We start from the raw sequence: 15707 nt of genomic DNA on the forward strand, positions 1-15707 counted from the left end.
TATATACCCTGCCCTCAGCCACAGGCATTCAGTTTGTAACCAAGCCTAACGGCAAGAGACGGAGAGTGGAGAAGGAAGAAAAATTGCACAAGAAACAATATATGAAGAGGGAATCTGTGAAAAAAAGCTGCAGAACAGATCCCAACTGAAGCCAGGTGCATCAGGGTGGGTGCCTTGTGGACCCTATGGACCTCGAAGAAAAGAATTATCCAAAGGTATGTTATACCATAATTCTGTATTTCTTCTTCAGGGTCCACAGGATCTACCTTGGGGACGTCATAAAGCAGTTCTCTTAAGGGTGGAGATGCTCCTGCGCATAGCGGAGAATCCGCCACCCAAAGGAAGCATCTTGGGAGGCAAACGTATCAAAAGCATATAACTTGATTAAAGTATGAACGGAAGACCAAGTGACTGCCTTGCAAAGCTGTTTAGCCGAGGCGCCATGTCTTACTGCCCACAATGGTCCAACAGACTGAGTGGAATGTGCTGTCACCTTGTTAGGAACAAGGAGACCAGCCTGTGTACAGACGTGAGAAAGCCAGTGAGCCAACTTTGTTTGCTGGCCAACCTCATTTGTGAAATCCATATAATACAAAGAGCAAATCCGATTTCCTGATGGAATGGTCCATTCTACGTAAATACGAAGTGCTCGAACCACATTCATGAAGCTGCACCTGTAGACAGGTCTGAAGACTTGAAGGCCGGGACTACAATATCCTCATTTATATGGAAACGAGAAACCACCTTGGTACTGAGGACTGCTCTATTTGGATGAAAGATCAAATATGGAGAATGACATGACAATGCTGCCAAGTCAGAAACTCTGCGAGATGAAGAGATGGCGAAAAGAAAAAAAGCGTCTTTGCAGTCAGCCATCTCAAGTCCACCTTATCCAAGGGTTCAAAGGGAGGCAACTGCAGTGCCCTGAGAACCAAAGACAAATCCCACGGTGCCACCGGTGGGAGAAATGGAGGCTGTAGCCGTAAAAACCCCCAGTAAGAATGTTCTAACATCCGGCAGAGGAGCAATCTTGCGCTGGAACCAAACTGTCAAAACTGAAACTTGGAATCTCAGGGTAGCCAGGCGAAGACCTAAATCTAATCCAGCCTGAAGAAAACCCAGTATTCTCAATACCGTGAAAACTTTGGTGTTCCCATAGAAAATATGACCCTAAAGAAAAAATGAACACCAAATTCTGTGATAGATGTGAGCAAAAACAGGCTTCCTTGCTCTCAGCATCATCTGAGAAGTAGAGAAATCCCTGGCCTTTAAGATGGATGACTCAAGATCCATGCCGGCAAAGCCAGCCGAGGTAAATCCTGGCAAAGACAGGGACCCTGCATTAGCAAACCTTGTCTTAGAGGCAGTGAAAGTGGACTGTCTACAGCTAGACGTATCAGATCAAAAAGCCAATGCCTCCTGGGCCATGCAGGGGCTATTAGTATCACGTGGGAGTATTAGGTGGGAGATTGGAGGAAACAGGTATGCCAACCTGAAGTTCCATCTCACCACCAGAGTGTCCAGGAAGGCGGCTGAGGGGTCCCTTGTTCTGGACCCATACTCGGGGACCTTGTGGTTGTGATGTGATGCTACGAGATCTACGTCCGGTAATCCCAACCTGTCCACCAGGAGTTGAAACACCTCCGGATGAAGAGCCATTCTCTGGCGTGTATATCCTAGCAACTTAGGAAGTCTATTGCAGAGATTGCTGGAAAATGGTCCTCTTCCCACAGCAGAATCTTCGCCACTTCCATGGCTGCCGGACATTGTGTGCCTCAATTATTTATGTAGGCCACTGCTGTCACATTGTCAGACTGAACCTGGACAAGCCTGCCCTGGAGAAGGTCCTGTGCTAGAATGAGTGCTTTGTGCACTGCTCGAAGCTCCAATATATTTCTTGGTAGGTGACATTCCTGGTCCGTCCGCCTTCCCTGAAAGATGTGATGACCCGTCACTGCTCCCCATCCTCGCAGACTTGCATCCGTAGTGAGGAGTATCCATTCTGGGATCCATAATGGACGACCCTTGTCTAAATGAGTCGTCTCCAGCCACTAAGCAAGGGAGAGCTGAACCTCTGGTGAGATGCAAATCATCTGCTGCTTTATCCACTTGGCCAGGATCCACAGCTGTAGGGACCTGGAGTGGAACTGGGCATAAGCCACCATGTCGATTGTGGCTATCATGGAGCCCAGTATCTGCATAGCCAAGTGAACTGATACTGTTTGCTTGCAAAGTAGATTGTGCACATGAGACTGTAGTGCCACAATCTTGACCTCTGGTAGAAGAATTCTCTGTCCCAGAGAGTCCAGCAGTGCCCCCAAGTGCACCATCTGCTGAGTTGGAGAAAGAAAATACTTTTTCCAATTGACTACCCAGCCCTGCTCGTGTATGCAGACAATGGTCATCCATAGATGACATTGTAACATCTCCTGAGATTGTGCCAATATCAGGAGGTCATCTAGATATGGCAGTATCCTGACTCCTTGTTTTCTGAGACGAGCAGTCATGACTGCCATTATCTTGGTAAATACCCAAGGGGCTGTGGCCAGACCAAAGGGTAGAGCCTGGAATTGGTAATATTGCTGATCTACCACGAACCTGAGAAAGGCCTGGTGGGATCTTGCAATCAGGACATGCAGATATGCATCCTGTATGTCCAGTGAGACCATAAAGTCTCCAGGCTCCAACGCCAGCATAATTGAGTTTCCATGCGGAATTTGGGCACCTGATGAATCTGGTGAGAGACTTCACATTCAGAATAGGGCAATGTGACCCATTGGGTTTTTTAATCAAAAATAAATTTGACTAAATTTGAATAATAACCCCTTCCCTGTTGCATCACAGGAATGGGGACTATGACTCCTGACCTCAGGAGTGCCCCAATAGTCTCCCGGTAGGCCAAAGCTCTGACTGGGTCTGCAGGAAGGTTTGTAGCAATAAACCTCTGAGGGGGATGCCTTAGGAATGTGATGGCATAACCCTGAGAGACCAGCTCTCCCACCCAGGCATCTGTAGTTGTCTGCTGCCAGGCCTGGGAGAACTGTAAAAGTCGGCCTCCAACCCTGACATCCACCAGGGGTAGGCCCGCCCCATCAGACAGTAGGCTTACTGTCTGGCTTGGAAGCCGGGCGTTTAGTTGACCAGGATTTCTTGGGCTGCAGTTTCCTGTGGGACTGACTGTCTGGCCTGGGACTGTTTCTTCATCCTACCTTGTGGACAAAAGGACCGAGATGACTACTGCCTCCTAGAGGTAGACGTAGATGGCAATTCAGCAGACTTCAGTGTTGCCAAATAAGTCATTATGTCATTCAACCCTGGCCCAAACAGTACCTTCCCTGCAAAACGTAAAGATTTCAGCACCTTCTTAGACCCTGCATCTGCCTTCCAGGTCTTTAGCCAAAGGGCTTTTCGGGCTGCAATCGAGTTAGCTGAGACCCTAGAAGCCAGGATGCCTGTGTCAATTCCTGCTTCCCCCATATACATAGCTGCTTCCCGCATCTGGCTGAAAAGGGACTGCTGCTCTTTGGTTGGATCAACTATAGTAACCTCCAGAGATTTGGTCAAATCCTCCATACCCTTGGCCACCCAAACTACAGCTTTAGCTGGCCTGGTAATAGCTCCAGATTGTGAAAACATTGACTTCAAGTGATTATCAAGTTTTCCATCTGTAACCTCTTTTAAAGAGGATTCTGCAGCAATGGGTAACATAGCGCTCATGATAATTCTTGTGACATGAGCATCTATCATTGGGGGAACTTCCCATTTACTACACACTCCTGGTACAAATGGGTACTGAGAGGTTATATTCCTTGTGGCATGAAAATGCTTACTAGGAGTATCCCATGAGATTCGACAGCTGCCCAGACTGAGGGAAATAATCCTTAGTCACTGCCTGACGCCTAAATATTGGCTCCTTAGATGCCAGCGACACCTCCTCTTCCCCCATACAGAGGACAGATCGGACCGCTCTTACTAGTCCACAGTCCACAAGGGACTGATGATGGTCCTCTTTCACTGAGGCAGACCAAGAACTCTGAGTATCATACTCTGATGAGGTCAAGTCGGACTCCTGAGGCAACACATGACAAGAACCTCTTTTATGCCCCTGCTTTTTTTCTACTACCACTGGTCTATCCACCTGCGGAGAGGCTGAAGACGGCAGTATACTCTAACTAGAGTGAGCAGCAGAATTAACCCAACAGGAATTTGTGGGGGGCATACACATAGGATGATGCATATGCTGTGAGTATCCCCTAGCATGAGGCACTGCAGCAGCCAGAGCCCGTACCTCCATGGCTTTGCCTATTAAATAGGACAAACCCTGAGGTGTAATGGCCATCCAAAATGACTCTGGTGCAGGTGTACCAGATATATTGGATAGCTGTTTGCAACAGTTATTACACAATCCAAACTGGTTAACATCCTGGTCTGACAGGCATGCAGAACAGGACTTACAGGAAATAAGCACTGGCTCCCATCCTCACCTTTACCTTCAGACATGACAATGTATAAATGGTATAAGTTATACAATATAAATGCAATGTGACTTTGTATCAATGAAACACCCCACACACCTTCAGAGGGATGAGGAGAAACACAGTGATAGATGTACCCGACAGTTTTGAAAACATAGGGAGTGTTCACACAGCAGCTAGCATACAGTCATATACAAGGCATAAATAAGCATATTTGCTAAAGCAATATGGACTCTATATCCTACTATTTCCCTTTCGGGGCTGGTAAGTTGATTCAGAGTGCGCTGTATGCCAAACCCAAGGGAGAGGTATATAAAGAGACAGACCAAACCTCTGAGACCAACCACTTCAGCAGTGCACGGACAAACACTAAATTGCGCGCGTCTCACACACGAGGTGGTCAATTATAGCAAGCCAGACGTGGGAATCCGTACCCGGAAGTTTGCGTCTGGGGGAGGAGTGGCCGAGGGAGAGCCCGTCTCCCCTAGGCTGCGATTTTGACTGCCAGGTACGCTGACCTCATGGCAGCAAGACGTTGACTAGTGCGCTCTAGCGAGTCTTACCACCCATCCCCGGCGACAGATGATCTGGCCCTGGCCGCCTTAGTAATTATAGTATATATTAATTATATTATAGTACTATTATAATAATAATGACACGCCTTACATGCGTCTTAACATCGGAGGCAGGAAACTGCTTTGCGCATGCCTAGCAGTCTCGCTGTTATAACAACAGGTGCGTCTTGCCACGCACCAAACAAAAGAAAATTAATGCAGGTGGGTGGGGTGTTTAGGGAGGAGGACAAGTGCATGCTGGGAGCTTCAAAGCGTTGCCATTTTGTGCATTGGATGCGATCCAACTACACACCCCAAGGTAGATCCTGTGGACCCTATGGAACCCGAAGAAGAAACTATAGTTTTTGCATAATCTTATGTATCACCGCTATTTACTAACAGCCTAATGCACAGAAATTTAATTCACAGAAATCTCCACTTTAGGACTGCAGTCCCCATTAATGTCGTAGCTTATTGGAGTTTGGTCCCTTTCGGTTTATGCCATCCTTAGATGGCGTAAACTGCTTTATGCCTATGGAGGCATTCCTGTAGCCTCTGTCCTCCTCCCAAATCTGACATAGTGCATTGTCAGATTCCCCTAGAGTCGTCTTTCACTTCGATACCACCGGGGATGTAACTTACAGGGAGTTACATTTAGAACATAGTGGGGATAATCATGTAAATAATTATTATCCTCGCTGCGATATACAATGAAAAAAATTACTAAACACTGCACTACATATAATGGGAGGTTGGTAACAAATGTCTTCCTTTTTCATGAAAACTTTGGGACCGCTGCATTTACAATAGAGCAGTGGTGGCTAACCTGTGGCTCTTGAGCCACATGCAGCTCTTCCATTGTTCTGATGTGGTTCCCCTGACTGCCTCCTCTGATAGGAGCACAGCTGTTCAGAGGAGGCTCGTCTTTTATTGCAGCAGTCTGCTCCACCCTGGAGGCAAGTATGGGTGATGTGGTGATGTCACAGCGCAAATAGGAGGCGGAGCGTGGGTCTCTGGGAAAATGGCACCTGCGCCTTTTTCCCAGGGACATCTTTTCTGGACGTGTGCGAGTCACCAGGAAAATGGCTGCCGCCATATTCCCAGTGATTTTTTGCATGCTCTGCAGCTCCAGTCCGGCACTGCAATCAGCGGAAAGGCAAGTATAACAAATTAAGGGTGAAGGGTGTACGGTGTCGGCCTCCCTGGATCCAAGGGCACGTGTGCACCACACACTCTGCACCCATTGTAAATACACCCCTGGACTGGAGTGACACCAGGGGGGGTGGAATGTATTATGTGAATCAGTTTTTTTTATTATTTCAATGTGTTTTTTGTGGATGTAGCTTTTTAAGTATATTTTACGTGGATGTGCATTTTTCAGTGTATTATTTGTGTATGTATTTTTTTCAGTGTGTTATGTGGATCTGTTTTTTTCAATGTTTTTTATATTGTTCTGGCTTTTTCTTTCCCTATAATACCTCCACAGTGATTGTGTGCATGGGCTTTTACATGCTCCTGCAAACATCATACGAGGGGCGTGGCCTAGCTGGCCACATCCCTTTTAGCACGTGCGCCTTCGGCGAGAGCATGATCTCAGCTCTTTGACATACCTAGATATTTTTGTGCTCTTTTCCTGACTGGTTGGCCACCCTTGAAATAGAGACTTCTATTCTCCATTTATTACAGTGATTCCCAACGACGGTAAGAAGGCAAACTAACAGTCCTGGTTTTGGTGATATCCATGCTTCAGCACAGATGGTTAAATTAAAATAACTAAGGTTCTAATTAAGTCACCTGTGCTCAACTATGGCTATCCTTAAAACCTGGACTGTTTTTGTGCCTTGGGGACAGTGGTTGAGAATCCCTGTTCTATTCGGTCAGGTCCATTAAGGCCTGAATGAATCTCTACTTGTTCTCAATAGAGATAAACACTATACAGTGCTCAATCACCCAAATACAGTAAATATTATTCAAATATTGACAATGTTTTAATCATTATTTTTATATTTGCACACAACAAATATTAAACTATCTGTAGTACTCACCGTTGCTCAGGTTTAAATCTTCAAATTACTAAGTTAGGCATCCAGACCAATTGCCACCAATCTATGAAGTTTTCATCCAAATCCATCCAGTGAAAGGGCCAGAAAAGGCTTTCCGGGTCAAAGTTCTGCCCAGCGCACACCAACGGGAGGTCACACCGGAACGTCAACACCCTAGTATGTCTTCTGGGATCCAATGTTACCATTCTGTGAAGTTTTCTTCCAAATCCATCCAGTGGAAGGCCCAGAACAGGATCCCTGGGTCAAAGTTCTGCCCAGTGTACACCAACGGGAGATCCAACATGGGACCCTAACCCCCCCCTAAAAACCAGGCCAGGATCCAACTGGTCCACCATGCGTTGCTTTCATCCCAAACGGTGCAGGGGTGACCAAATGCATAAATGGACAAACATACAGACCAATGAATTTTATATAGAAGATATAAATATTATACACAATATATTGTATAAAATGAATACTAATATTACATGGACTAAAATAATTCACCCAAGCGTTGGGCAAACAAAAAAAAATATGACTTCAAATGACCAGCAACTGCTGTAGGGTGGCTTCCACTACCTATTGGAAAAAAAAAGCTAGGGTATGTTGAACAACAGCGCTCAGTCAAACTCCAGATAATGCTAAATTAAATGATAAAACAGAGACCATGTACATAAGAAATAATAATAAATCACAATTTAATAAATTAGGAAACACAAAAAAGAATAAAAAAATTGTAATCAAAAGAAAAAAATATTAAATAATAGAAACATCCACTTAGACAATATAACTCATACAAATATATAGTTAAACAGCTCTTGGATCCACAGATAATCACAAGTAATTAGATTTGTAACAAAGTATGACAATTAAAGAGTTATATTTAAAAACACAATGTTACTTCTCCAAAGGAGATGGGTACCCACACAATATCTTTTTTAAATTACTATTTTTTGGTCCAATTTTGTGTATGGGTACCCATCTCCATTGGAGAATTAACATTGTGCTTTTAAATATCTTAAATTGTCATACTTTGTTATAAATCTAATTACTGTCGAAGCTGAATAATTGGCTGAGACAAGTTCAGTTTAAAATTGAATCGCAGCGACACCATCTTGCGACTGGCCACAAGACGCCATTTTGCGAAATGGCTGCCTAAGCGCCATTTTAGATAAACTCACATTTTAGTACATGTGGCGATAATACCATTAGCATCATATGAATGCATCTGTGACCATTATCATATGTTACGGTGATTCACTAAAAGCCTATTTCATTACTTTACGTATTATAAAGGATATATTCCAGAAATGGCTTTATAGTATTGATAAGCAAGTGGCCAGGTGACAACTGGCATTGTGTAGATAAGTTTCCAGCATAGTGTTTGCTCACTACGGGTGGTCTGGCTAGAATGTCTCTTGTAATTTGCATTTTCACGCAAGAGACCAACAGAGGTGTTTTCCCTTTGAACACAGGAAAGGTGGGGGGGGGGGGCTGCTGACAGGACATGTAGAGCTATCTAACCCAGCATGCCACACTGCTAAAATGTTCACTCAGTTAGAGACAAATGCATTTTCATACACACATTAAATATGTCCTTATACCAAACCCTGATTACCCACACATTTCATATTCATACATAAGGTTCAATAAGCTTTAAAGTGTATGATTCAAGAAGGTTCAGTTAGTTTAAATGCTAAGAAATAAAGATATTTGTTAACTAAGGAATTATACAAGATAAACACATCATACTTGGAGTTGTTCTGATGCATACTCTTTCCACAGTTTCCCGGTGCTATCGGTGAGGAGATCGTATTATGCATTCTCGAGTTATGGACCGCAGAACCTACAAGCAACCAAAATGTATATTTTAGATTCAACTGTTAGGATGCTGAAGAAGGCGTGAGGAGGAAGACCCCTCCTAGCGGTTAGAGGCAGGGAAAGTCTGTTTAAACCAGCCTGTTAGATGCACTGTAACAGATGCTTCACCTCTGAGAACCAATGACATCAGCAACAGACATACCTTTTGTCTTGTTTATACTGGGGGGGTATAAGTATGGGTGCACGGACACTATTTGGGAGTCTTTGTGCTGAATGACGAGGGGTCTCTTGCTGAAGCCTATCTCTGGGTCCAGAAGCGCCTGCGTACGTATACTGTACTTGTGGTCTGTATGATTTACTTTTGCGCCTAAATTGTGTCTTGATCAATTGCGTGTAACTGTCTGAACTTTTACCTGAATATCACTTGTGCTTTGGAACCACAGGTTCTATGTCTAAGTCTTTATTTATGGTGTGACAGCGTACGCAAATTAGCGTCATCCTTAGAGGTTTATAGGAAGGATTTTAGAAGGTACAGGCAGGGGTACATAGAGGTTCTGATCCAATATTGTTATTACATGTGATTATCTGTGAATCCAAGAGCTTTTTGACTACATATTTATTTGTAAGTGGACGTTTCCATTATTTCTTATTCAATATTTTTTCTTTTGATTACAATTGTTTGTTTCCTAATTTCTTATTAAATTGCGATTATTTCTTATATACATGGTCTGTTTTATAATTAAATTTTTCATTAGATGGAGTTTATTGACTGTGTCCACGTGGATAGGTGGGAATGACGTTGGACAGGAATGCCGTAATGGTGACTCTGTCCGAAACATTCCAATAAAGCTACTAACTTGGAAAGTGGTCTTCCTAACCACTATCACTTCACTAAGAAGAATTGGTGAATTTCAAGCATTATGGGCAGAAGAGCCTTATTTACATATCCTACCAGATAAGGTTGTCTTCAGGACAAATCCAAGTTTCTTGCCAAAATTGGTATCAACATTTCATCTAAACAAAGAAGTTACTTTGCCCTCATTTTTTCAGCAACCAAGAAATGAGAAAGAAGACTGTAGATTGTAAGCAGGGCCCTCTTACCCTTATGTATGTCATATATGTATGTCTTTTACAACCCAGTATGTTAATCTTGATTCAAATTGTAAAGCGCAACGGAATTTGCTGCGCTATATAAGAAACTGTTAATAAATAAGACAAATCCATATTTTAGATCAGAAGTCTAAGCATTTATTTGTCCTGCACACAGGTGCAAGAAAAGGTGGGGCACCCACGAAACAGACTATCGCAAGATGGAACAATTGATTACATTTGTCTATGAAGAAAATGGGTGAAGCGATCCAGAAACTCTGAAGGCACACTAGACCAGGGCAATGGCAGCTTCATAGGCAAAGAAAGCTGAAGTATCTGTGAAAGATATATGTGCAGCAGCTACCTGGTCATCTATTCATACCTTCTCAAGGCATTATGCTTTGGATGTGTCAGAACCACTTTGGGAGTCATGTCCTCAGCGGTGCAGTGGCTTGAATAAATTCAGTCATTTAAGCATGACTAGTTGCTGTTGACTATTCATTTCCCTCCCATATATTTATGCTTTGATATATCTCAGAGAAATGGCTGCCATGAAGTAGGAAGAAAACATCAAATTATAATTTACCAATAATTAAATTTCTTCTAAATACATCATGGCAGCCTATAATTTACAGTCCCTAATGTGTTTTTTTCACTAAAGTTGAGGAGACACTCAAAATACTGAGGGACAGGGGACCTATACTGTATACTTGAAGTGGGCAGACCCTAAAGGGGAAAAAACTTCCTAATTTTAAGGGAAAGGGATGTAATATCAGAGCAATGGCTGCCATGAAGTATTTCGAAGACATGAAATGATCGGTAAATTATAATTCGCTGTTTTCTCGATGGTCCAGATGTCCTGCTCTTCTTAAACTGTTTCTGAATCGCTCTCATTTCTGCTGGCTGTGTGGCTAGGCACCAGGTATATCTGGTGGCAATGCTCTTTGGTGGTTGGTTTACGGCAAACTATTAGAAGACACTCTGAACTTATTACTAGGTTCCCCGGGCACCCTTTACCAAACAGTTTGGCTTCTCAACCTTATGGATATACCCTTACTCAGTTTAAATGATCTTTGCTCAGACACCTAATGAACAACACATTATGGAGATCCCCTTCTCTACCGTCCATCTCTGTGCTTCCAGAGGATTGAATTCTATGTAATGGAAGATCTAACCTCCTGAGCTTTGCTGAATAACTCAGATTTCCCTGCCATATAGTATTATGACAAGTTGAGATTTAAAGAATTTCAAGATTACAAATCCCATCTTCAGCATCCTCTTAATGATCATTCTTCCCCATTTCCCTGATCTCTGTACCACTTTCCTCATTAGCAATCTTCTCCCCTAGTTGTATATAGCTGCCCTCTTCTGTCTCCCTCAGGACCCTCTTCAGCGCTGACAATTTCTCTCATTGTAATAGTCATTCCCTTTCAGCATTCCCCCTGACATCTGTGGTAGGATACCCATCCCTTTATCCCACTTGCATCCCCATTTCTCCATCCTTATTCTTGTTATTTCCCTCCCTTATATCCCCTTTACTGCCTTTTATTGCAATGTTTGTATTTAATAGCTACACACAGTGTCGGAGCACTATGCCTGATTCAGCAAGGAACACAGATGTGAATGGAATAGCGATTACACACAATGTCTCACTGCGAGAGTATGCTAATCCATTGCGATCGCAATGCAATCTCAGCACAATATAAGGACGCCTACTTTACCTTACACACATCCGTAATATTTAGCAGGACTGCGACTCCGCAACAATCGGCTGATTGCATGCGTATTAGCAACTGCGTTCCTTGCTGAATCAGGCCCTCTGTCTTACCATTTTCTAAGTTAACATTGGAGATTGTATGTGATTTCTTTCAATTTCCTATTATGTACCATCCTTTATTGTGTCCAGTTTGTACTTATTCGCTGTGTGCTTTAATACAGATTGCATAAAATAGTGTATTTCAGCTACAATTGTGTATACAGTAGATGAAAACACGAACAAACAAGTGAAACCAGACTCCAGAAACATTTAATAGAGGGTACTCAAAGCAGTCAGAAGTCAAACATAAGTATGTGGTAAAAGAGGTAGCTGAATTACATATAGTTGGTAACTAGTCAGAGTAGTACAGTCGAATAAAAGAGAAAAATAAAAGTACACATATGCAATCTTCATTTGTAAACCAAAGATCACTGCGAGTATGTTAGTATTTGCATAATTAAAGTACAGTATTGTTGACGGACAATACTACATAATTCCAGTGTTGCAGGAGAAAGCAGTGTGACTGCTGGAAGCATAGTCTACAAAGCTTTAGTGTGGTTAACAAGATTGCACAAGAGAATAGGCAATCAGTTTCACATGGGCACACACTTGAACTGTTGCTTTATGCTAAGTAATATAACTTTGATATTAGAAACCTTATATAAAGAACTACATTTAAAAAGCTGAGCCACATTTTGAATTACGATAGTGAAATACAGTAACCATATGAGCCTTTTTGACAGTACTTTCTTCGAGCTGTTATTCAGTATTAGCTAGCATTTGATACAAAGATGAATACTTTAAGCCCTTAACTGTTAGAAAATGTTTAAAATTAAACTTTCTTTTCTCTGACTCTTCAAAAGTGTTCCAAAACAGAACTGTCACCAAATTCTATGAGATTTTTTTTTTTTTGCTTGCTTATACAAAGCTTAGAGCCTTGATCGCCCAGGGGAGAGCATTTTATTCAGTGCGCTATGCTCCCTCAGGGCAGGTTTCCACCAGCCTGCACAGTTAAGTATACAGGGAGCCAGCCTGGGAGAGAGCATAGTGCAGTTGGCTTGGAAGGCAGATCAACCTGTCAGAGTGGAGTGCTCATTCTTGGGCCTGGTTTTTTTTATACCTCATAGGTTTTCTTCTGTGTGGGGGGTGCCTAAGGAAGCCTAAACATCACTTTAAATAAAACACTCTGTCTAGTGAACAGGGTTACTAGGGAACCTAATTTTTTGCCAACTACAAAGAGCACAAGGCACTATTTATTAAAATAATAGATATCAGAGGACCTAGTGACTATTCAAAAAAAAGTCATTATTTGAATTTATCATTGTGCAGGTCTGATGCTGGGTAGTCCTAAGTTATGAGGATTCCCATACATTATGCCACCACAAGCTACCCACAATAGGGCTCATGTAGAGATGGACGCATTTGGGCCAAATGTAAGCAGGAAAACATGCATGCATGAAAAAGTACATTTACATGCACATGTTCAGTTGGACACATCAAAATACATCCAGCTGTACATCACTAGCAATGTGGCAGGTTTAGATCAGGAGTAACAAAAGTGTGTATGCTTACACTCCACAGAGCTTAGATATAACAAAGCAAGCAGAAATTTGGTTTCAGTATGAGCAGTAAATGCAATAGTCACTTTACACCATTTGTGCCCAATCTAATAATTTAATGCCTGGTCATATACAGGAGAGGGGGTTTAACAGTTAATAAATGCAAAATGCATTTACCTATAAAACATAATTAAAAGACAAAACAAAACAAAAATGTATTAAAAATACAAACATCTGTTTTCCATTTGAAAGTCAAATCATGTTTGCTGCCATACACCCACTGAAAATAGCAACTGAGTAATGCATATAGACATCAGCGACTTCATATATGATCCACATCAGCCAATCAGAAGCGCTAGACATGCTGATATTCAACATCACCATTAGGTTTCGTTGAAGCAGTCTTCCAGCACCCACAAGAGGTAGGCTTCCTGTCTGATGTGTATGCAAAGTCTACATCAGTCACAATCACGTGAAGACATCCTACCCCGTACTGTACAAGACTAACCCTTGCCCCTTCCCAGTCCCGTTACGCCTTTCAATATATGGTTAGTTAGTGTAAGATGCAACAGCATATATTGTATATGGTTTAAAATTTACGCATTTTGGTGCATATGAGCAGAATGGAATCATGTATTTTACACAAAAATACCCCAAAACGCAATAAAAAACAGAAGTACGTCTCACATGAGCCCCAATATGTCAGTGTGTATAAGTGATAATACACTATGCAAATGTAACATACGCCGTACCACTTAGTTAATAAAATAATAATTCTAACATAATAAACAATAGATTTTACCACAACGTATATAAAACAAACCCAAATAAAACAAGTTGCAGGTGTGTTATACAGATATTTAGACATTTTATTACCAGCTCAAATATTTTACGTTTTAAGAAATCTACACAGAGCTTGACTGGGAACAAAATAAGATCACAGCTGTAAAAAAACATTAGTTCATTGTTATTTAATAAATATAAATTCAATTTCGGAGCACATCATTGGGATGGATACATTGTCAAACACAAAATGTTTACGCTGAATACATTTGGTCTCGTAACTGGAAATATTCAAATGAGAACCTGTTTCAACTAATCTTTTTGGAAACTCTGGTACACTGTGTTTTATGGCACAAACCCCAGCAGAGAAAAGGACAGAGGTAAATCAAACATAATAAGCAGAAAATTACGGGAACACTGCATAATTTATAATATGTTTGATGCTACCGAGACACCACATTTTTTCTATTCTTTATACTTAAACAAAGGGTTCGAACAGGACAGGTTACTTAAAGGTTCAAATCTAGAAATTAATGATTTCTGAAACATGGATGTGCAGAAAAATAGATGTTTTTGACTGGTTTAGTAAACTACAGTAAAAATATTGCAACAATGCAGATGGGTTTTCTATTTTGGTTTTCGAAGAGTTCTAAGGTGCAAATATTTCTCAAGAGGCATTTTAATTACAGTGCTTAATAACATTGCTGTGAAAATGATCATATCGCCATTATGGTAATAATGTGGCTTCTTTTAAACGAGCCCTGTGCATTTTGATGCCTACAGAATGAGGACAACTACCCTGGACTTTGTACTCGGGTATAAGATCTCCCTAAAATGATGCATTGGTGCTTTGTTGGTAGATGAGAGGTGCAAGGGAGTCTAAGAAATGCATGGAAATCCTACAGTCCCAGGCCAGCTCTGGGTTAAAGTGTAAGACTGGGATATGCTCTATGTATACAAATATACAAAGCAGGAAATGTGGGTGTGAAATGTTATGAGTTTGTGCTAATAAATTGTTACCTGATTATACCAATTATTTGCCTAAAAGATTCAGTGCATTAGCAATAGAACTACTGAAAATCACTTATTCAGAGCCAACAATGGCATATATCTTAAAAACTAACTAAAGCTTTGCAGGATTTCTGCTACTCTTAGTGCCTAGCAGCTTAAAAATTAAGCATTATCTACAAAAGTTTCAGAAAACAGTCACTACACTACTCTAAGGGAAAGCCACTTAGGTTTAGTAACTCGGTAATTCACATATAAAATAAGGATCATTTTATTTCCTTTTAAAAAGGTACCATAGTCATAGAGAAATATCTAGGAGCAATATTGAAATGTTATCTGGGGCAATTCGACAAAAATAGATCTATCTACAGAAAACAGGAATACATTTTGTACCATTGTTAAGGTGCATGGCCAAACTAGAATTGTAAACTAATATAATTTGGGCTTTTAGCTAATTAGAATTCAAGAAGTGTCAAACCTCAAATAATGACACACCGATCTAACACTTAGTGCTAAATAGCAGTGTGGATGCTATATTATTTTAAAATATTCTTCTTATGTATTGGTGCAAATGATCGCTTTCCCAAAAATAGCCTTTACAAAGAAAAAAAAATCTATCA

Source organism: Taudactylus pleione, unplaced genomic scaffold, assembly GCF_031769625.1.
Source record: "Taudactylus pleione unplaced genomic scaffold, aTauple2 ptg000265l, whole genome shotgun sequence".
NCBI lineage: Eukaryota > Metazoa > Chordata > Amphibia > Anura > Myobatrachidae > Taudactylus > Taudactylus pleione.